This window comes from Mirounga leonina, unplaced genomic scaffold, assembly GCF_011800145.1.
Source record: "Mirounga leonina isolate KUSES-001 unplaced genomic scaffold, KU_Mleo_1.0 Mir_126, whole genome shotgun sequence".
Taxonomy (NCBI): Eukaryota; Metazoa; Chordata; class Mammalia; order Carnivora; family Phocidae; genus Mirounga; species Mirounga leonina.
Window position 1 is genome coordinate 5,906,495 of NW_023270314.1, and position 22,172 is coordinate 5,928,666.

A 22,172-nucleotide genomic window follows, 5' to 3' on the forward strand; every position below is an offset into this window, starting at 1 on the left:
GCACCCCTGTTTAGTCTTAGTTTAAACAACCAAAACAACCGTCTTTAAAAGAAGGAAAAAAAAGTTCAGCACACTACCGTTTAACTTGTTTTAATGTTTCTTCACAAATGGTGAAAAATACTAAAGTACAGACAAGGTATAATCACCATGTTGTGGCCAACCTTATAAATATGAAATTATAAATTTAAAACATTTTCTGGTTTAAAAATAAATCTGGTAGTCAATGAAGCTGTACAGGGTCTCTGCATCTAGTAGGGACAGTCTCTGCGTTCCTGACAGTGCTCACCTTTATCCATTTTTCCAGGTCCTCCATACCCACCTCTTCTTCCTCCTATCTGTTCCATCAAAGGTCCAAGGGGCCCACTAGGGCCGCCCCATCTTCCTCCACTAAAGCAACCTCAGTCCATACCCCAGCCACCACGGAAGCCACCTCTTTCTCCACCATGACCACTTCTGAACATCCCACTGGGACTACTGCAGTCCATGAGGCTGCCTCTCCCTCCCCACATGCCACCAGGGCCACCTCTGCCACGGTCACCACCCGGGGGTGGAAAGGGTGGTTGGAAGGAAGCCTTCAGGCTTCGAGATGTTGCACTGGTTGCATTCTATTCTCTGGGCAAAGTTCTGGTTTCCACACCCTTGATTGGGGCACTGCCAGTCTCCAGCTCAGTGCTGGACGTTTCCTCCTCCAGATGGGAACCCCGGGGCCCTCTTGGGGGAAAGCCACCTCTGTCTCCTCCATGGCTTCCCATGTGACCCATTGGGACCCCCCAGGACCTCTTGGGCCCCCTGGACCTCCACGGAGTGGCTGTGGCATCCCTCTGCCCTTTCAGGGAGGCATATCACCCTGCATGCTGTACATCGGAGGCTTCTTCCTAGCAAGAGAAACCTTAAGTTTGCTCCATTGAAATTCTTTCCCATCAAACCACTCCATGGCAACCTTGGCAGTTGGTGGGTCTTCATAGGACACCATAGCATCACCTTTGGGCTTTCTTGTTTCCTTGTCCAAGTAGATATGGATCATGGGTTGTCCAGTTCTCTTGTTCATCTTAACAATCCCACACTGCTTAATGAAGTCTGCCAGATCATCTAGGATCACACTGTCATTTAAGCCTTGCACATAAATTGCACTGTTGTCAGAGTCTTCTTCTGGATCTACAGGTGGGCCTGATCAAGATCTGGTCCTTCGACCATGGGTCCACCAGGTTTACTGAAGCCACCTCGCTCTCCAGCACCCATTCCACTATGTCCTCCTCCCTGCCCACCTCTGCTCATGCCTCCACGATCAAATCCCCCTCTTTCCCTGCCCCGGTTATCAGGCCCACCCATGTTCCCATTCTCTCCTGGTCTGGAAAATCCTCCAGACTCCTGCCCATAAACACTCATGCTACTGGGGTGGTCCTGTCGGAATGAACTCTGCTGCCCGTAACTGCTGCTCTGTTGGCTATACTGACTTGGAGCCTGGCTGTAGGATCCAGTTTGGGAGGGATAACTAGTGGGCAGCTGCTACCCATAGCTGCTTTGTTGACCATAGCTACTTGCTGTCCACAGCTGCTGGGTTGTCCATAGGTGTTCTGCTGAGAGTAACTGCTCTGATCATAACTAGTTGGCTGTGCAGAGGAATAGCTGGTAGGAAGATAAGATGGTGGTACCCTGACTGGCTGGGGTCGGCTCCCAGGGGTAGCTCCCAGGTATCTGGGGATAACTATAGTTACTCTGTCCATATCCTAGGCTGTGCTGGTTGTAACCTCCTGTGCTAGACTGAGGTTGACTAGTCTCAGCAGATTTGTTACCATCCTGCGGTTTTGCAGGTTCAGTGGCTGCCAGCTACTGCTCATAGGCTGGGTAAGCAGGCTGAGTGCCATATGCAGACTGAGCTGCATAGAGGCCTGTAGTGACCACAGCAGTGGTATCATAAGCACCAGTGCCATACCCCTGAATAGGCAGACTGTATGCCTGGGGGGGCAGTTGGAGTGGTGTAACCAGCGGGAGGCTGTTCCATAAGAAGTTGCCTAGGCGGTCTGCCCATAAGTCGCAGTTATCTGAGTCTGGGTATAGCTGACATCAGTGGGCTGTCCATAGGTTCCATAACTTTGCTGCCCATATGCCTGGGTGGTCTGTGCATATCCTTGAGTGGGTTGTAGCTTGGCAGTAGGTACTATAATCCGTGGACACCATTTTAATGTTGATGAGTCTATTTTAATACGTAATAGTGCCCCATTTTTCCCCTTGCCTTTATTTATTGCATAAAGTTCATTTTCTTCTAGAATTTTCCCTGTTCTTAGTTTAGATCATTGTATTCATATGGTGTACTGCTTTTCTAATAATTTCAGGAAGGGGGGCTGGGAGGCAAATGATGTTAGGTCCAAGACTATTGGCTGACAACAAAAGAAAGTTAGTCAAAATAATCAACACAATGTGGTACCACAAGGGGCAAAGTGTTTGGTCATCTCTGGAAAGGAGCTGATATTTAAAAAGAAAATAAAAAACGATGTATCCCAACTCTAGTCCATTCCAGGAGTGTTTTATAGGGATTAAGTGTTAAAGGAAACCAGTGGGGGAATGGGATTGGGAGTCTGGTCTCAGCTGTCTGTGCGTATAATATCAGCAAGCTAGGCTCCCATAGGAACTGACTGAAAACAACTAGGAGAAAATAGCAACAGGGCCTAGAACAGAGGGATGAACCTGACAAGAATGCTTTGGACAGACATTACTGGAATATAGGGGTAGGTGCCTTCTTTCTTCACCTTGTCACTTCTGGGCACCAGTGTTCTGGAGAAATAAGAAAGATAATAAATACCTAGGAGATTTGACAAAAGTAATCCAGGCAGCACCTGTCCTTGTTGGGAGGGGTGGGTAGACGCTGCTATTTGATAATGTCGGTATGCCACCTTCTTTGCCAGCAGAGAAGAGTACAAATGGCAGTTTTGAAACACTGTTAGTTTATAGGGCAAGGCCTCTTGCTAGCTTCCCATTCATTTCAGAAAAGAGGTGGAGTAACCTACAGCTACTTAATAATTTTTTTGTAAACAGGATGGGCCTTGGACCCAGTAAAAACTGATTAACTTATTAAATTGAAAGAATTAATGTACAGTCTGGTTTATATGAATTGAATTACTTGTGAACTGTCAGAAAGTTTATAGACATATAAATACAGGTTGGACAAAGCTAACTGGAATAATCTATACTAGTAATATATAATCTCTTATATGTTAAAAAATATAAAGTAATGGAAGTCATTTAGACATTATGCAGTGAAATTATAGATTTGGTTTTCTCAGGAAAGTATTATAGAAGTAAATATGTTTTGAATAATCTCATATGGCTGAGGAAAAGAAAGGGTAAAGCTTTGGTTAAAAAAAAGTAAGGTATAATTTCTTTGCATCATAGTTACTACAACTTTGGAAATTTAAGGAATTATGTGTTCTATGCTTTTCATGTTTATGTAATTGTGATAAACAGCTTTTTATACACTCTCTTGAAATTGAAATGAAAAAATATTTACAACTGGGAATGTGTAGTCTAGGTAGATATCAGAAAGAGATGGGTTCTTCTTCTCCCTTTATATAAATTTATTTCGAGTTCAGGATGCCCTCTGAGCTGAATTAAAACTCAGGAGTCAATCTTTTCAGCCTGAGCATATATTTCTAACTATTTCCAGAGATGGTATTAAAAGTCATAGCATGCACCTAATTTTGAATAGGCAATGTGGGTGGAAAGAGTAGGCAGAGCTTTTCAATAAGAGTTAATTGTTCTTAACCTGTGAATACATAATTATATAATTTGTTATGATGAACTTTCATTTTTAGACTTCTATGGTGGGACTCATTAATGCTTCATAGTTATGTGAAAAATAGTATATGATTCTACCTTCTATTACTCTAAATCATGATCTCCTAAATATGTGTTAATTTCTTAGTCTGATTATTAATAAATCATCTTCACTGGTACATTATGCAAATTTGAAATAAAAATGTCATGAAGAAAAACATTTAAAATGCTATACCAGTAGAGTTATTTAAAAAGAGAATACCAATAAAACATTAATACAGCTTTGCCTAAATGGATCAGAAAAGAGGAAAAAAATAAATGGAAATGTTCAGTATTTTTGCTTTCAAGGGCATATACCAGATGGAAATGATAATACAAATGGATAGAATACTTAGTCTGATGAGGTCTGTTTAATAGTAGGTATAAAGTGAGAATCTGATTGGACTTATTCTGATGTTAGGAATATGAGTGATTGCTATTTTTTCTTTTAAAAATATTAAATAATTTTAACAATTCTGTTTTGCATAGTCAGTGGTTTTTAGATTCATGCAAATATTTAGCATTTTCAATGCTCTTCCTTTAGTCTTAACTTTCAGACCTTTTATTTGGGATCATTTCATTTTTTTTCTGAAGAAAGAAATTTCTTTAGATTTTCTATTAGTGAGAATCAGTATTAGCAGCAAACTCTGCTTTTGCTTGCCTGAAAATGCCTTCATTTTGGCCTCATTCTTAAAAGATCTCTTCAATGGGCATTGAATTCTAGGCTGATCGTCATTTTCTTTTAGGCCACTGAAGACATTATTCCACTCTCTTCTGATTCTATTGTTTGTTACTGAGGAAAGCCAATTACCAGATATTTTGAGGATAATCTATTTTTTTCTCTTCTACTTTTAAGGTTTTCTTTTTTTGTTTTTGGTGTTTTGTAATTTTACTATAATGTATATAAGTGTAGATTTATTATTCTTTAACTTGCTGGGGATTTCCTAAGTCTGTGGGTTAGAGTCTTTCATTAGTTCTGGAAAGTTTTCAACCATGATCTTATCAAATACCGCTTCTGCCACATTTTCTCTTTCCTATTCTTTTGGAGTACTGATTTATTTTATACTTTCTCAGAATGTCTTCCATGTCACTTAAAGTCTCTTTATATTTTTCATTTATTTTTCTTTTTTCTATTGCATTTGGGCAATTTCATCTCTTTCTCCCAGTTCACTAAATTGTACTTCTGCTATGTCAAATAGACTATTAAACATGTCCACTGAGTTTTAAATTTTAATAATTTATATTTTTTATTCTTTAAATTCTATTTAAAAAATATCTTTATTCTTTGTTCTTTCTTGTTCTCTGTACATATTTTCAAGGTTGTCCTTTATTTATATTTTATATAGTTATTTTACAGTCTTTGTGTAATTTCAGTATCTGAAGTCCTTCTGAATATGTTTTTGCTATCTATATTCACTGTTCTCACTAATGCTGTCTCATTTTCTTCTGTGCTTGTTATTTTTTAAAATATGAACTGCTCGGGACACCTGGGTGGTTCAGTCGGTTAAGTACCCAACTCTTGGTTTCAGCTCAAGTCATAATCTCAGGGTCCTGGGATTGAGCCCCGCATCGATATATAAATATCTTGCAAACAAATCTACAGATCTTATAAATAGACTACTTTTTAATAGAAAATTTTAGGTGGGTGCTTACCAAATATCTAGGTGACTATTTTGAAGGTGTTTATTATTTTATTTTACTAAATAGAAGAATATTATTGTTCTACAGTGCATTTAGCCTTTGAACCACTAATCTGTTGGTTTACATTCACTTAAGCTGACTTGTGAGATTATATTACGTAATAATTTCAAAATCTCTGTGATTTAGGACAATACATATTTATGATTTACTCTTGTTTCATGTTAGTAGCTGCAGGTCAGCTGCTGCTGTATTGCTCCAGGGTAAAAGTCAGTTGCAGGTCTGCTCCATGTATTTTCTCATTCTGATAGCCTATTTGGAACATGCCTTTCTTATGGCAGGCAGCATAAAACTAAGAGATTGACCTGAATGTTGCACTCAAATTTAAAGCAGTTAGCATGTATTACATCTGTTTATAAACCACTGGTTAGAGCAAGTTACATGGCCAAGAGTAATAATATAATCTACCACAGTCTTATTGTGTTGAATACCTTATTCATGTTTAAGGTTGCTCTTTTTTTTTTTTTTTAAAGATTTTATTTATTTATTTGACAGAGAGAGAGATAGCGAGAGCAGGAACACAAGCAGGGGGAGTGGGAGAGGGAGAAGCAGGCCTCCCGCCGAGCAGGGAGCCCGATGCGGGACTCGATCCCAGGAACCTAGGATCATGACCTGAGCCGAAGGCAGACGCTTAATGACTGAGCCATTAAGGTTGCTCTTAATCTTCTTAATCTTCTCTGAGAAAATGAGGATTTTAACCTAAAATCCTCATCAGCAATTTTTGGCAACATAAGTGTCTAAATGGAAAGGCTAAAGGTAAAACAAAAACAACCTCAAGCCAATCTCTCTCATTCTAGGTCAGGGTTGATACATATTCTGTGGGAAAAATTATCATGCCTGTCAGTGCTTTAACTGATTTGGAAAAAGAACTTCTCATTCTCAGAAATGTATAATTAATTAAACACTAGGCAATAAGAGATTAATTCTCATTGGAGTTAAAATTGGATAGTTACAATAAAAGTGGATAGTTTTAATAAAAAGTTTTGTTTAAAAATGTTATTCTTAAAATCATTTTTTTTAAAAAATTTCTTAAAATCATTTTAAGAGTAGAAAACTTGTAGGGTATCTCAACATAGCAAATGGGAGTTACAGGATATTTCTCAATTACAGTGCAGGATTACATATTACAATTTGTTTATGTTGTGATTACATCACTAATGCTAGATTGAATGACCATTTCCTGGAATCATAGAATATTAGATTTGAAAAGATCTGAAAAGTATGTATTTCTGAATTTGAATATATTGATACATCATTTTGTTGCAGTCAATTGTGAGGTATGTCAAAATCATCATTTATGGCAAGCAATTATTATTAGCAACAGTTAAAATACAGACAATTGCAAAAGATACACTTACATTTGTTGTCCCATATCTTTACTTTCATGAACTTGCATTGATTTTTTTTTTTTTTTGAGTGGGGTTGATAGGAGTTACAGCTAGTCTGACAAGAATTCGCACAATCCTGAGTGTACAATGGTTATTTCAAATGTGAATATCATCACTGAAAAAAAAGGTTGAATGACACTGGTTAAACAGCATATAGTCCAACTTCCTACTTTTATCAGAACTTGAAATGCAGGGAGTAATTCATCTAGTCCAAGTCTAATTAGCAAGGTCTATAACCTAGGCCACCTTGCTTCTAGAACAGTGCTTTCCATTCCAATAAAAGACCATTTATTTTCAACAGCCAATGTAAGAAATTTGGGCTGAGGCAGGAGAGGATTGTCAAGGCAATTTGCCTTCTCTTTCTAATCTTTAGTTTTAGTTCCCAAAGTAAAGGAAAAGCAACAGAGAAAGAGAGCTCAGAGTGTATATTTTGCCTGTTATTTGTGCTCTAAGAACATTCTTTTTCAAATCTATTTGATCGCAACTCACAATAAGAAAGTTTAAATCACAACATAGGACACACTCTTACCCTTTCCCACAAATGAAACAAAAATTTTACAAAGCAATTTCTTGTCCACACTAGTTATGTACTCTGATCTTTATATTCTATTCCATTCTACCTTATTTCATTAAAAAATTAATTTTTGAGTCAGTATAAAAAAATACCGCTCTAGAAAACAGGTGACAGGTTTCAATCTGTTGACAAACTCCGAAGTTACTAGCTTTGCTGAAATAGTGTCATTCACAGAATAATAAACGTCTCTCATATTTATTTGAACTACAATATCTCAGACTTCAGAACAGAACCTGTAGAATCTTTTCCTCATTGGAACACCAGCTCATTACCAATCCACAGATTCCAAGACTCATTGTTTTTCACATTTTAACATCTCTGAATTCAAGATGTGTCCTAAAAATATCAGTGGCATGGCATAGTTTAATTGGCAGTGTTTTTCTCTCTTGAGTAACAGGAAATAATGGTGAGTCTTAAAATCCATGATTTCTTAGTGTGTCCAAAAAATGTAATCTTAATGATTACATAAGCCAAACTCTATTGCTTATTCATTTCAAAGTATCCAGCTGATCAGAAAGCTTTTTGATGTCGTATTAAGAAAATGTAATGAGGGCATAGACTTGCTTAAGCAAAACCCTTAGTTCTGGGCTAGAAGGAAAAATGACTTACAAAATGAGAAAACGTTCTCATGTGCTTTCATTGTTAGCAGGGTTTGATTATGATCTTTCTGCTTTTCTACCTCCCTCATTTCTGTATTGTTGCTTTTCCTCTGGTGACCAGCATATTCTTTTCTTCTCCTCACCAGGGTTGGGGGGTGGGGGACAGAGTTCCTTTTAAAAGGAAGGCAAAAGGTATGTCCAAAAGTTAAGGTACTTGGGGGGGAAAAAAAAGACTAGTCTTTATTTTAAAAAATGGAACAAATTGCCAAAATCCTGTGTATCTGTTTAAACTGCCACCAACCTAACACATTGTAAGACTTAATGACTGTAAAACCGGCACGAAGGATGCTGAAACTGACTAGGAACAAAAATAAGTTTGCTAGGCTATTTTCATCCCAGCGTGATTGAAACGCACCATCCTTTCCTCAAAAATAAAAACCTCTAATGAGGAAAACAGTAAATTTAATTCACAATTAACGTGCTACTAGAAATCGGAACAATTCGTTACTGCTTTTTAAGCCAGACACCACGATGCCTTCTTTTTTCCTTTGTTTGGCTAAAACTTCAGCCAAACCCAGGGCTGAGGAGGCGGGTGTCAGGCTCGCGCCTCCGGGCCTCCGAGCCTCCGAGCGGGCGTGGGGTCCTAAGTCCTGACCAGGGAGCTGCATTGTGCAGTCTCCCCAGATTAGGCAGGGCCCTGTAAGACCGGTCCAGAAGGCCTCGCCTCAGTAGGTCACAGGCGCGGAGCGGGCGGCGGTGGGCTCGCATCCCGAAGCCGCCTTCGGGTGTGCGGAGGCAATTCGGCCGCGGTAAGTCTCTGGCACAACAAGGTGTTGACAGTTGCTCCCGCGCGACTCACGCCTGACCCGCAGGGGAGGCGTCTCCGCGACCGCCTCCGCGCGTGGTCATGTGACGGGAAAGGGGGGTTGGCTGGAGCCCGCGAGCTGGGGGGCGGGGCCTGGAGGGGGAGGGCACTCGGATGAGAAGGATCTTGGCGGCTCTAGGTGCTCGGAGAAGCGGCGACGCGGCCGATGACAACATTAGGCCGCGACGCGCTCCGGGCCGGGCGGTCGTGGGAGCGGTAGCCCGAGCCGCTGCAGCGTTAGTTTTTATCGCGGCAGTAGCCGCAGCCGGTATCGGGCAGAAGAGGGGGGAGGTGGAGCCCGCCCTGGCGGGAGGACCGCGGGCCCCGAGTTCCCGCCCCCCTCGCGTGCAGAGCCGGCAGCGCCTCCGCGGCGGCGAGCCAGCGCCCTCGGTCTGGGCTCGCGCCCTAGCTGCCGCCGGCGACAGCTGCCGAGAGAAGTTGGGGTCTGCCCGGGCGCGTGCAGGGCCCCGGAGGAATCGGCCCCCTGCTCCCCGCCTCTCCGGGGCTTCCGCACCGGTGAGTGTCACGCCAGTTCCTGAGTCGGGGGGGGGCGACGGGTTTGCACCCCTCCGAGCGACTGCACCCCCTTACCCCCACGTTCTGAGCTCGGGGGGGCTCCCCGCACCGGAGAGTTCCTGTTTGGGTCCTTTGTCCCCTTGTGGAGTGGGGGATTCCAAAGGCCGGCGGGGGTGGAGTGTTTTGGGGCCCACAGTACGTGCGTGTGCAAACCTTACAAAGCCGCGTCGGGGCGGGGGTGGTAAGAGCATTCTGACCGCCCTGAGTGCCTCCTCGCGAAGTTTGGGCGGACCGCGGGGTCTTGCCGGAAGCCCCCGCGCGGGGGAGAGCTGGTGCTTTGTCACTTGGCGCGGTTAAGGCGAGGCTCCGGTTTTCCTATGACAGCCCCCGGAGGAGGCTGTGCCGCGCACCGCAGACCGCACCCGCCCTTGCAGAGCCGAGTGACACGGTGTCGTTCCTCTAAACTCAGTTCCTGTGGCCGACTTGTGGGAGGAAGACGAAGCCTTTGCTGTACTTTTGAATGTAATGTTTGTTTCTAAGCCCTTTCTCAAGAGTGAAATCAGGTTCTAAGGAGCTTCACATGGAGCACGCTTCTGGTTCATTGAGCCACCCACTCAAGACCAACTGAGTGAAGCAACAGTATATGCAGATTTTCCATTCACAAAAGTCATTTAACCCTCGTCTTTTTGAGAGACATCTGCGTTAGGGAACTTGCCTGATTTCATTTTATCTAAATACTGTCTGAAATGATAACTTGGGCTCCTCAAACAGATGGGAAAACTTATCTGATGATGCTATAAGCATATTTGCGTTAAATAATTATAATTAAGTTTTTGCCTTCCTAATGCTAGAGGACTTGAGTGACTTATAATTAGTATGAGAATACTGTAGTAGGGTTATGAGTTTTAATTAACTTCTCCTGAGACTTAGCCTCAGATTAGTGCCATTTTAGGTCTTTTCAGATAATCATTTAAGTTTTTGCCTCCCTTCGGATTCCAAGGAAAGCAAGGATTGTAGAGGGACGTGGGTGAATTGCTTGTTAGATTTTCTCCATTCCATCAGGTGTTGTCTAAAGTTGATCATGTTGAGAGACTATGGTAAATTTTTATGCTTGCTAGAAACCCCTTTTACAGTGAAATTAAGATCATGCTAGTTTTATAAAACAGTTTGGGAAAGGGAGAGTAAGGGTATGCAGTTTGTCCTTTATAGAAAGTACAGCTAATTTCAAGTATTTGTTACCCCTTTTTTGATAGCAACTATGTATGGAATGACTGCAATATACCTGTTCAAAGTACTGGGAAAGGGAATAGATGAAACATAAGAACTACCTTTTAGGTCTTTAATTATGGAGATTAGGTTGTTGCGGTCAAATTCCACGTGAACCGTTTGAGCCACAATACATTGTACACAGCTGCTTAGAATTGGTTTTTAAAAAGGGTCATGGTTTATTTCTTGTTGACTATTAATATGGTATCTGTGATCTGGAAAAGGTGCTGCTGTCCTTTTTCAGTTAGAGTATTATTACATTTTAGAGTCAATCAAATGTTTCTTACAGCAGCACATTTATGGCACTTATAAATTTGGCAAGATCAAGTTTCTTGGTTCATTTTGTTTTTTTTTTAAAGATTTTATTTATTTATTTGAGAGAGAGAGAATAAGAGAGAGAGCACATGAGAGGGGGGAGGGTCAGAGGGAGAAGCAGACTCCCTGCAGAGCAGGGAGCCCGATGCGGGACTCGATCCAGGGACTCCAGGATCATGACCTGAGCCGAAGGCAGTCGCTTAACCAACTGAGCCACCCAGACGCCCATTCTTGGTTCATTTTTTAATTGAAAACCCTTATGCCGTGGGGATAAATATACAATTCTGTGTAACGAAGTTATGTTTTAGTTTTGATTTAAGAAAAAAATGATAAAATTATGATTTTACCAAATCTTCATTACAAAAGGATCTGTCTTGTTAAAAGACAAATTGCAGAATTTCTTTAGTGAGTACTCTAAGTACATTTAAACTTGTTTTGGTTTATAAATAATCCTTCAAGAGCAGGTTACTTGGAGCATGAGTGACCGAATAAGGAATTGATACTTAGATGTAGTTTTCTGATTTTGTGGAAAAGTCTTATGCTAATAGCAGTACCTGAAGTGTTATATTTGCATATTTGTAATATCCAAAGATGAACACATTTATAGCAATGATCTTGGAGTATCAGGAGATTCAAAAGTAGAAGGACATAGGTCCTTCCTTATTTTTACGAATATGATATACATGTAATCCATAAATACAACTTGAATTGAAAAGTCTCTGGGTACTGCATTATAGTGAAGCTGCTTGGTGCAAGGAGATTAATGGAGGTGCTTGATTGGAGCAGTTGTAGCGAAGTATCATTTTCTTGTGGATGGGACTCAGGAAGGGATGTCTGCACTAATGTGTAGATGTAGATTTCACGTTTGTATGTTGGAAACCCTTGAAAGATTTTAGATCTGTCCTTCTTTCTACCTTGGTTCCTCATTTCCTCATATTTCTTTGAAGGCATGAAGTTGAAGGTCTCACCTGAAAGACATGTTAGAATTTTTCCTCCCTGAAAAGTGTTATCAAGTATGCAAGAGAGAAAGCTTTCTTCAGAGACCTTGCAGGGGAGGAATCTTTGTTGTAGAACATCATAACTCTTGTACTCTATGTTGTTTTTACCTTTTTAAGAGATGCAAACGATGTAAGTCATCTATGATAGCAAGGGCCTGTCTTTTTTGTTCACCATTGACTCTTCAAATGCTTAATAGTTACTGAATGAAAAAAATGCAGTTCCATATGCAGGAGAACGAAGAGGAGTGTGTGATAATGTAGTCCAAAATAGATACAAGGAGTGAGATGGTAAGGATGTTGGATTGGGAGGAAGGGAGCAGGTCACAATTGGGAAGCTCTTTTAGGGGAAGTAATTCTTGAGTTAGGTTTTGCTTAAAGCTGTGTATCTGAAGATAAGCAGGTGTTTTAAGGGGGTAGACAGCATGAACAAAGCATTTACATTGGACTGGGTAATCGTGGGATTAATAAGCACAGTGAGGCTTTTTTTGGTGACATTATGAATAACTTTTTTTCTCCCCTTTGGTGGTGACATTATGAATAATTTTTCTTCTCCCCTTACAACTGTTGCCTCTCCCAGATGGGAAGATTGGTACACTTTATAAGAACTAAGATTTAGAGTACTTGAATTGTGGAAGTGACAGTGGGTGGTATAGTGAAAGCAAGAGCATCAAACCGGTGCGGGGCGGGGGTGGTCAGAAAATTTGAATTGGATTTCTGATTAGATCTTATACAAGCAAGTGTAGGCACATCACTGGGCCTTAGTTTCCTCATTTGTAAAAGGAGGATAATAATCCTTATCCCATGTGGTTGTTGGGAGAATAAAGTTACATAATGTATATGGAGGTGATCTAACACATAGGAGGACTTTACGTTAAATTGTTTAAAATAGATCTTTGTCAGGGGCGCCGGGTGGCTCATTTGGTTGAGCGTCTGACTCTTGATTTTGGCTCAGGTCATGATCTCAGGGTTGTGAGATTAAGCCCAATGGCTCCAGTGGGCATGGAACCTACTTGGGATTCTCTCTCTCCCTCTTCCCCTCCCCACCATGCTTGCTTGCTCTCACTCTCAAAAAGAAATAGATCTTTGTTTTTAGATTATTAAAAAAATATTTTGGTGTATTTATCATGAACTCTAATATCTACTTGACCTTTGAGTTGACCCTTTAAATTACCTTTAAATTTGTATCAAAATTTTAGATGCTTAGTTTTCTTTCAAGCATGATGTTTTCAGATAGAAATGAAGCTTAACTTTTTTACTTTAATGTTACTACAAAAAATGCTAGATGCCTCAGATTTTTAAAGCTTTAAGTAAGGGATGTGTGTGGCTGAAAATCTGAGCCTTTAGGCATTTCTTGTCTACAGATTTTGTTTTTGAAGAAATTGCCCATGCCTATCATGCCATCTATTCATTGTTGTGAAGAAATGGGATTTTCCAGAAGTATCCTCTATATGTTTTTAGTGATTCAAGTGACTATAAACCATGAAGGATCTCTACCTGCTGTGCTTTATTTTAGAATTCAATATTTTTTGAACAGGCTAATAGACTTCTGCATCATTTCTTATCTAAGATTTTTGCTCTGGTAGCTGTTCTTTTATGAATCTCAAAATTTCATTATTCTTTGTGAACTCTTTGTAGTGTTTATAACCCACGGAGCAGTCTATCTTGTGTATAATATTTGGAAGGGAAATATTAAAAAAACTAAAAAGAGTCTTGAGTCTTAAAATGAAAAAGAAGCCATTTAGCCACCATCTTCCATATTCACAAAAGCCTGAAAAAAAGATGAAATGGTTTTGAGCTTGAAGACTCTTTTCAGATAAAAAGGAGAAACTTTTTGATTTAGGGTTATTAACATGATAGATTCAGAAGGAGATTGTTATAGCCCCTGAAGGTGTCTTAGTAGGCATTGTTGGTAATAATAATAATAGCTACTATGTGTTGATTACTATGTACCAGTTACTACTTTAGAAGTATTTGCTATGTTATCACATTTAATCCTCACAATGAACACCTACCCCTCTGCATCAGATTTTTTTTTTCCTTTATTAAACCTCAGGCACTGAGAGATTAAGGGGTAGATAGTGGAGCCAGGATTTGGACTAAACCTAAGTCACCGGGAAGCTAAGTAGCAGGTGGTTGAGCCTACCAAAAGGATTTGAATTAGAAGTTTAACCTGTGCTTTGATTTAAGAGCCTGTCCTTTTAACCAGCACATTATACTGCCTTGTATAGTTTATTTGCAGTTGTCCCTTGTGACAAATCTTGACCTTCATGATCTGAGTCTATTTCAACTATGATTTGATGAAAATACACTTTGTAATAAGATGCTGTATAGCGTCGATTTTTTTTTAATTTCACATGTATTTGACATCTTATTTTTTATTTTTTTAAATTTATTTATTTGAGAGAGAGAGAATGAGAGAGAGCACATGAGAGGGGGGAGGGTCAGAGGGAGAAGCAGACTCCCTGCCGAGCAGGGAGCCGGATGCGGGACTCGATCCAGGGAATCCAGGATCATGACCTGAGCCGAAGGCAGTCGCCCAACCAACTGAGCCACCCAGGCGCCCGACATCTTATTTTTTAAACCTTGAAAATATTTATAGTAAAGCAAAAAATTCTTTATTGTTCGTTCAGTTGCCAGTTTCTCACCAGGAAATTCCGAACTAAACCGGAAATATAACAACATAGTAAATATGGTATTTTAAGGTGACGTGTTAAAATTTTTAGAATTCATACTTTCTTTTTTTTTTTTTTTTTAAAGATTTTATTTATTTATTTGAGACAGAGAGAATGAGAGACAGAGAGCATGAGAGGGAGGAGGGTCAGAGGGAGAAGCAGACTCCCCGCCGAGCAGGGAGCCCGTAGAATTCATACTTTCTAAGAGTAAGACTGATGCATAGACATGGTGTGGATAGGCTTTATATAGTGATATTTGAGGGTCACAAATCTATGTAATTGAAATCTGTTGAAATTTCCACCATTAAAGTAACTTGTTTTTGGCTGCCAAGTGCCACATATTAGCAGGACTAGTTTATCAGATTACATAGTTTCTTACAAAGAATTCTTGGCTCTGGCCCCTGTGGAAATTATGCAGTCAGGGTATGTAAGTTTTGATGGAGTGGGAGTATGGTAGATCTGGGGAGAGAGCAGTCCCCTCTAAGTAACATTATTACTGAGTAGGTGTAAGGAGGTAGAATGCCTTGGACATGAGGGCTCAGGTACATTTTTTTTTTTTTTAAGATTTTATTTATTTGACAGAGACACAGCGAGAGAGGGAACAAAAGCAGGGGGAGAGGGAGAGGGAGAAGCAGGCCTCCCACAGAGCAGGGAGCCCGATGCGGGGCTCGATCCCAGGACTCTGGGATTATGACCTGAGCTGGAGGCAGACGCTTAACGACTGAGCCACCCAGGTTCCCCTGCACGGGTACATTTTTAAAGTACAGAGTGGGGTGGAGGGATACTAGAGAGCAGTTTTGCTTACTGTATAATTTTGCCTATTGTTTTGACTATAATATTTAAAATCAGCAATCCAGAAGTAAAGAAAAATCGTGCTGTGCATCATAGTGGGGAATTTGTAATAGTTCCTAGACTGTTTTGCAAGATGTGGATGCTTTATAAATGATTCTGGAAGGACTTTCTTACTGCCTGTTATTTTAGAAATCTAAAGAGGCAGAATAACAGGCTCTGGAGCCAGACTGCTTAAGTTCACAACCTGTACAGCCACTTAATTAGCTTATTGCCCAGTACCTGGTCTGATGCAGACATGGTATGTCAGTAGTGGAAGAAGATGGTGTATTGAGGCAGAGTAAGGCCCAGAGATGCACCTTGTGAGTTTCCCCTGGTGGTTAGGTAGTATGAAAAAGATCTGGAGGTTCTCACAAAATCCTAGTGAAAGAAATAGAAATTAACAGAGTGGGAGCAAACAAGCTTGTTATTAGGTTACTATTGTGAAGGGAGAGACCATGCAGTAATGGTTGGGGGGGAGGGCAGCTGCAGGTTCATCTCAATGCCCACCAAAATGTGTTTCCTCTTGCTGTAGTGCAGTTAAGACTGGGAAATAGTTGCTCAGCCAGGCATGCATTTCTGTCATTCTCTCCTCTATCCTTGTCATCCCTCTCTGCATCTAGGTGGAGCCATGTATGTGACTGATTTTTACTAGTGGAATGTGAATGGAAATGATGTGTTTTCACTTGTGGGTAGAGGTGACAGAAAAGCAGGTGTTCTTTATCTAACTTATTTTTTCCAATCCAAGGAACTTGGGGCACTTAGAGGGTGGAAGGATCTAGAGACTTTAAATTACCATGTAGAAGAAAATTGTGCACCAAAGAGGAGTACCCACAACAGATTGTTATTTTAATGAGAAATTTTAATTGTGTAAAATTACTGTAAGCATGGGCTGCATAGAATGGGTAGTTGAGCTCCCAAGACTATCCATACCAACAGGAGCTGAGGTGGGGCCAAGTTAATAGATCCATTGGTGGTTGTTCAAATATATTCATCAGAATGTGCCATTATGACTCCCCTAAACCTCTGAAGCCCATGAGGACACAGAGGGCAGTCCATGGATCTACATTCAGATCAATCATAAACACTTCCTGTACCCATGTAAACTTTCCTGCTATGCCCAGATACCATTATAAGATTGTGGAGCTGTGAGAAACTAAACATTTTTCTATAAAAGTCTGAAAAGTTCCTTTAAAGCAGGGTTTCTCCAACTTGGCATTATTGACATTTTGGGTTGGATAATTCTTTGCTGTGAGTGGCTGTCCTGTGCATTGTGGTATGTATAGCAGCATCCTGATCCTCTATCCATTAGGTATCAGTAGCATCTCCCCTTAATTATACAACCAAAAATGTCTCCAGACATTGTTAAATGTCCTTTGGGGGGCAGAATCGCCCCTGGTAGAGAACCACTGCCTTAAAAATTGAGTTAACCTGAAATAAATTATTTTAAGCTGAAAGACACTTATCTTTATTTAAAAAACTTTTTCTCCTCTTAGGAGATGGGTGGAGTTCATGGGGGAGGTTTGTTTGCAAATATGCAACAAAGGAAGCTCTGTTGTTTTTATAAAACACACTCTACTGAATGTTGATCTGCACCTCTTAATTTATCAATTTAAACATTATCTGAATTTTCAATTTTTTCTTTTCCTTCCAAACTTATTGCCTAAGCACATTACACCCTTTCCACCCGCCCCCATCTGTAATCCTGGCTGTCATGTCCACAGATTGTTTTTAAAGGATGAAAAACAATAAATAGTTTCAATATTATGACTATGTAAATATTAGTTAATGCTGGGCCGGGTAGTATGCCCAGATTATGATTTCTACAGATTATATTAAGCAGCCCTTGGGCCACCTGAAGAAACATGTCTATAATAACATCAAGGTCTAGTGGATTTTATTTTACTTATTTTATCAACTGCTCAAAATCTAGCCATTGAATTAAAAAAAAAATTTGGATGTGACTTCCTGTTTTCTTGGTCTTTCTAACCACCCTTTTTCTTGTATGCCTTTATCATAGTTTCCCCTCCCCCTCAACTCTTCAGCATATTGTGTTTTATATTGTGTTCCCTATTTTTCTGGAGTTGCCTCTACTTCTGCCTCACTTTGGACTTTTAAGTCTCTCCTGGGAACCTCCTTTTGCTGTATTCTTAAATTGAATCCATTTTATTTTAGATCTTTTTTTTTTTTATTCTTATGTTAATCCCCATACATTACATCATTAGTTTTAGATCTTTTTTTTCTAAATTTATTTGATCTTTTTTCCTGGCGTTTTTGAGTAACTTCCTGAAAAAGTGTGTTTGAGAGGCAAACTTTCTGAATTATTCTATGTACAAGTTGTCTTCATTCTGTTCTTTTTTTTTTTTTTTAAGATTTTATTTATTTATTTGAGAGAGAGAGAATGAGAGACAGAGAGCATGAGAGGGAGGAGGGTCAGAGGGAGAAGCAGACTCCCTGCTGAGCAAGGAGCCCGATGCGGGACTCGATCCCGGGACTCCAGGATCATGACCTGAGCTGAAGGCAGCCGCTTAACCAACTGAGCCACCCAGGCGCCCCTTCATTCTGTTCTAATATTTGACTGATAGCTTGGCTGGGCACAGTACTATACGTTGCAAGTAATTTTCCTTTAGAACTCAGAAAGCATTGCTTGGTTGTCTTCTAGCATCCAGGGATGCTGATTAGAAGCCATATGTCATCTAATTCACTGTGGGTTTTTTTTTTTTTTAAGGTGATCTGTTCTTTTTTTTTTTTTTGTAAGATTTTTATTTATTTATTGAGAGAGATAATGATAGGAGAGTGAGCATGAGAGGGGGGAGAGTCAGAGGGAGAAGCAGACTCCCTGCTGAGCAGGGAGCCCGATGTGGGACTTGATCCTGGGGCTCCAGGATCATGACCTGAGCCCAAGGCAGTCGCTTAAACAACTGAGCCACCCAGGCGCCCTAAGGTGATCTGTACTTTATTCTGTCTGAATAAAGGTTTTTTATTTTGTTTTGGTTATTTGTTCTAGGCACTCAGTTGTCCTTATTGTCTAAATGAGATTCTTCCAACTCGAGGAACTTCTCATCTATTATGTCTTTGATACCTTTCTTCCTTCACTTTGCCTATTTGCTCTTTAGTAAGTAGATTTTATCTCTTGGATTGATCCTTTTTGTCTCATTTTTACTTTCATATCTTGTGATTTTCTTTGCTGTATTTTCAGGGGAATTTCCCCCCCCCTAGTTTTTTTTGGCTGATTTTTTTCGGGGCAGGTAATCTATGAATATAGATTCTCTTTTTCTTTTCTTTTCTTTTCTTTTTCTTTTCTTTTCTTCCTATCATTCTCTTCTGTTTTAGTTGTAATACTGTCTTTAGTCTTAGAATATGTAAAATAGATTTTTGAAAGATACCTTGTGGGGATGCCTGGGTGGCTCAGTCGTTAAGCATCTAGATGCCTTCGGCTCAGGTCATGATCCCAGGGTCCTGCGATTGAGTCTCAGCATCAGGCTCCCTGCTCAGCAGGAAGCCTGTTTCTCCCTCTGCCTGCTGCTCCCCCTGCTTGTGTGTGTGTGTGCGTGCGCTCTCTCTCTGACAAATAAAATCTTTAAAAAAAAGGTATCTTGTGTTTCCTCAACTATCTGTTTTTCCACTCTGGTCACTTTCTGTGTTTGTTTTTGTAATTCTTACTTTTCATGCTCAGTTTTCCTTCTATGCCTGATGTTTCCTGGTTGTCCATTCATGTTTCAGAAAGAAGGACTAGGTTTCTGGTCTGGGTCTCCCCTCTATTACCCTGCTCCTTGGACTGTTTTCCCTATTAGTTTTTCATTTGAGTAGGAATTCTAGCCACAGCACTTAAGAGGCTAGACAGTAGGGCCTCTCTATTGGCAAACATTGTTTTAGGGTAAGAGCTAGCTTCCAGGTTGTGGGCCCTCTAAATGCCAGATGAAAGGGTTTATTACTTTGCCAGCATCCCCACTTTAGTCTTATAGTCATTCATTTATCTTAGAGAAAAGCAGAGAAGTATCTTTTTGGCTGGGGGTAAATGTCAGTTGTTTAGGTGCTGCTTGGAGATGGAGATGGGCGATGGGCAATGTAGTTGTTCCTTATACAGTCAAGTAATATTTAATTCTATTTTTGGCCCTATTATTTTCACCCTTTGCTGTATCATTTAGTTTGCAATCATGCCTCTCTGGGGTCCTGCCAGACATATGGGTTCCCACCTTTTTGCATCTCTTATAAGGTATAACAAGGGTGTAGTTTTCTCTGCTTGTTATATCTATCTGTCTATCTATCTATATACACTAAAACACATACACACATTCTACCCCTATCTCCAGTTTTAAATTTATTTGCTCTTATGGTTTTTTTTTTTTTTTTTCCTGTATGAATTGTTTTTATTTCAATGGGATAGTTGGAGTAACTGGAGGGAAATTTTATATTTAGTCCACCATTTTTTATTAGAGTCCTTTTCTAGCATAAGGTATATAGAACTATTGAACTATTTTTTTTTTAATTTTTTAATTTTTTTGAGCTTTTTTTTTTTTTTAAAGGTAGGCATATTCAGGGGAATTATGATCATGATACAGTTAAAATATAGTGGTGTTCCTTAGCTATTGATTTATATAGGTGTTTATATCTTTATGTCAGGTGGTCCTAAAACTTGCACTCTTTTTGAATTCTTGTTTGCCTCTTAGTTTTTCTGATTCCTTTTCTGTTGTCATCTACCCCAATTTGCACATGTCATTATGAGTCTCTTGCCATTTCTGCTTTGCTACTTGGAAACTGAAAAGGACCATTTAGAATTGTGCATAAAATAGTGACTTTGCTCCAGAGAATGGCCTGTTAGCTTTATCACATGGCTCTTGTGATATTTTGGTTATTGAGATACCTTTACTTATTTTCGGTTTCTTAACTGTGTCCAGATGGGTGAGGTATTATTCTTTATTTACTTCTCTGCCTTAATTGTTATAGCTACTTTGGTTCAGTAGTTATTGATATTTTTCTCTTATTTTCCTTCTGTTCTACCTTATAATTTCTGATACTTTGTGTTGGATTTAAATTGCCTAGCTAGTTCATTGAAGGCCTTAGTTTTCATCTCCTCCTTTCATTTTATATTCATAAAAAATTTCCAGCATTCTTATAAAATTTCTTTAACCTCTTCTCTTTTTTATTTCCCATTCTCCTTTCCTGAATCATTAGGTACCACATTGATTGTAAATTATCCTGGGCAAATAAATTTAAATTCATCTGTTTCTTTCCCCTCTCCTCTGTGGTATTGCTGCCTTTCCCCATTAATCTTTTTAAGTCTTCTCTCATGAGACTTCGTAATTCTTTCTTCTATAGCTCTGGTTTCTACAGCTGGAATGTGTGTCTATGATTAGAGTCATAATTCTACTGCAATCAGAAGTTTTTACAATCCAGATTTAAGAAATGCTAATTACTTTGCAGTTGAAATCTGTCAGAAGGGTTGTGATTCGGAAGGCTTGTTAAACCCCCAGATTTGGCCTGATTATATAAGATATTATAGGACCTTCATAGTAAATACTTAATTGAAATTCAAAGTAGCTTAGAAAATAAATCGGCTCTTGTGCAGTTTCTTTATTTGCCTAATATAGAGGAAGTCAGTGTTGTAAGTATTCCCTAATGAGGTGGATATCTACTTAATGATTCTTTTGTGAACTTCTTTTATATTCTGTGAAACTCTTTATTTTTAGAATTCAGAGATTAGATTAGGTCGCAGTTGCTTTACCTTAGGTCTCTTGCTTTACCTTTTTCACATATCCTTAACATTATTCCTTTCAGATATCTGCTGTCATGATTAGTTTCCTTCTTGATTGGCTCATTACAGTATCCTTCATAATTTTGATTATGTTTATAGTTTTGGTATTTTTTCTTACTCTTCCTGAAATTTTAAAGTATGATCTTTAGATTTATATAGATAATATTTGACTATTTCCAAAGGTTTGGTTGTTTTGGAAATTATGGTTTTTATATCTTCATTTTCCCAAGAATTTACGATGTAGGAATTAAAAAAAAAATACTTTGTCATTATTGACAAAAAAATTTTTCAGGAAAAATATTCATTTAAAAGGTCGATGACTTAACATATTTAGTATTTTAACAAGTAAGGTTTCATTTCTTTCTTTATCTTAATTCATGGTAGTAGTAATTAGCCTCTTCAAACTCAAAAGTTGAAATTAATAAGTGATACATTTTGTGGCTGTGAGGCAAATTGTGATTTCAATTAAATTCAGAAAACATGTTTTTTTAGAATTCTCAAGAACTTTTTCATTGTCATATTGATCAGTTTTCTTTTTGGAACAGGATTTCAGTATGAGAGTTATCTCCATAGTTTTGCATTTTTGGTAGTCATTCTTAAAGTATTAAAAATTGTGTTGGTTCTCTTAGATCCTTTTTGAATTGGCATGCAGAAGTGTAATTATGTGTCTTGGTTACTTACATGATAAATTAAAGATGATGAGTACTTTGGTTGTGGTAATTTATACCTGGAATTCAAAACCCAGAAGCATCTAGGCCAGAGTTAGGCACTCAGATACTCATTTTTCTTTCATGTCCAAGATAGAAAGCCATTTCTTAGTCTGTATCAAAATATGAAGAAACTGTTTTTGAGATTGAATAAGAAAGTCAGTAATAAATTTTTTTGAGA

The 22,172-nt window shown here is 39.3% G+C and overlaps 1 protein-coding gene and 1 pseudogene across 3 annotated transcripts in view; one reads left to right on the forward strand and one right to left on the reverse strand.

The window, feature by feature from the left end:
* Positions 1-248: 248 nt before the first annotated feature.
* On the reverse strand, positions 249-2,291 carry LOC118008966 (annotated as a pseudogene).
* A 6,756-nt stretch (positions 2,292-9,047) lies between these two features.
* The window catches only part of OSBPL8 (oxysterol binding protein like 8), a 159,495-nt gene continuing 146,370 nt past the window's right edge, over positions 9,048-22,172 (forward strand). For 2 of the 3 annotated variants that reach the window (XM_035002092.1, XM_035002093.1), the window contains exon 1: positions 9,048-9,450. The gene's annotated coding sequence lies outside the window, so the exon portion shown is untranslated. The remainder of the gene's footprint in view (positions 9,451-22,172) is intronic. The other variant, XM_035002094.1, reaches the window with a different exon arrangement.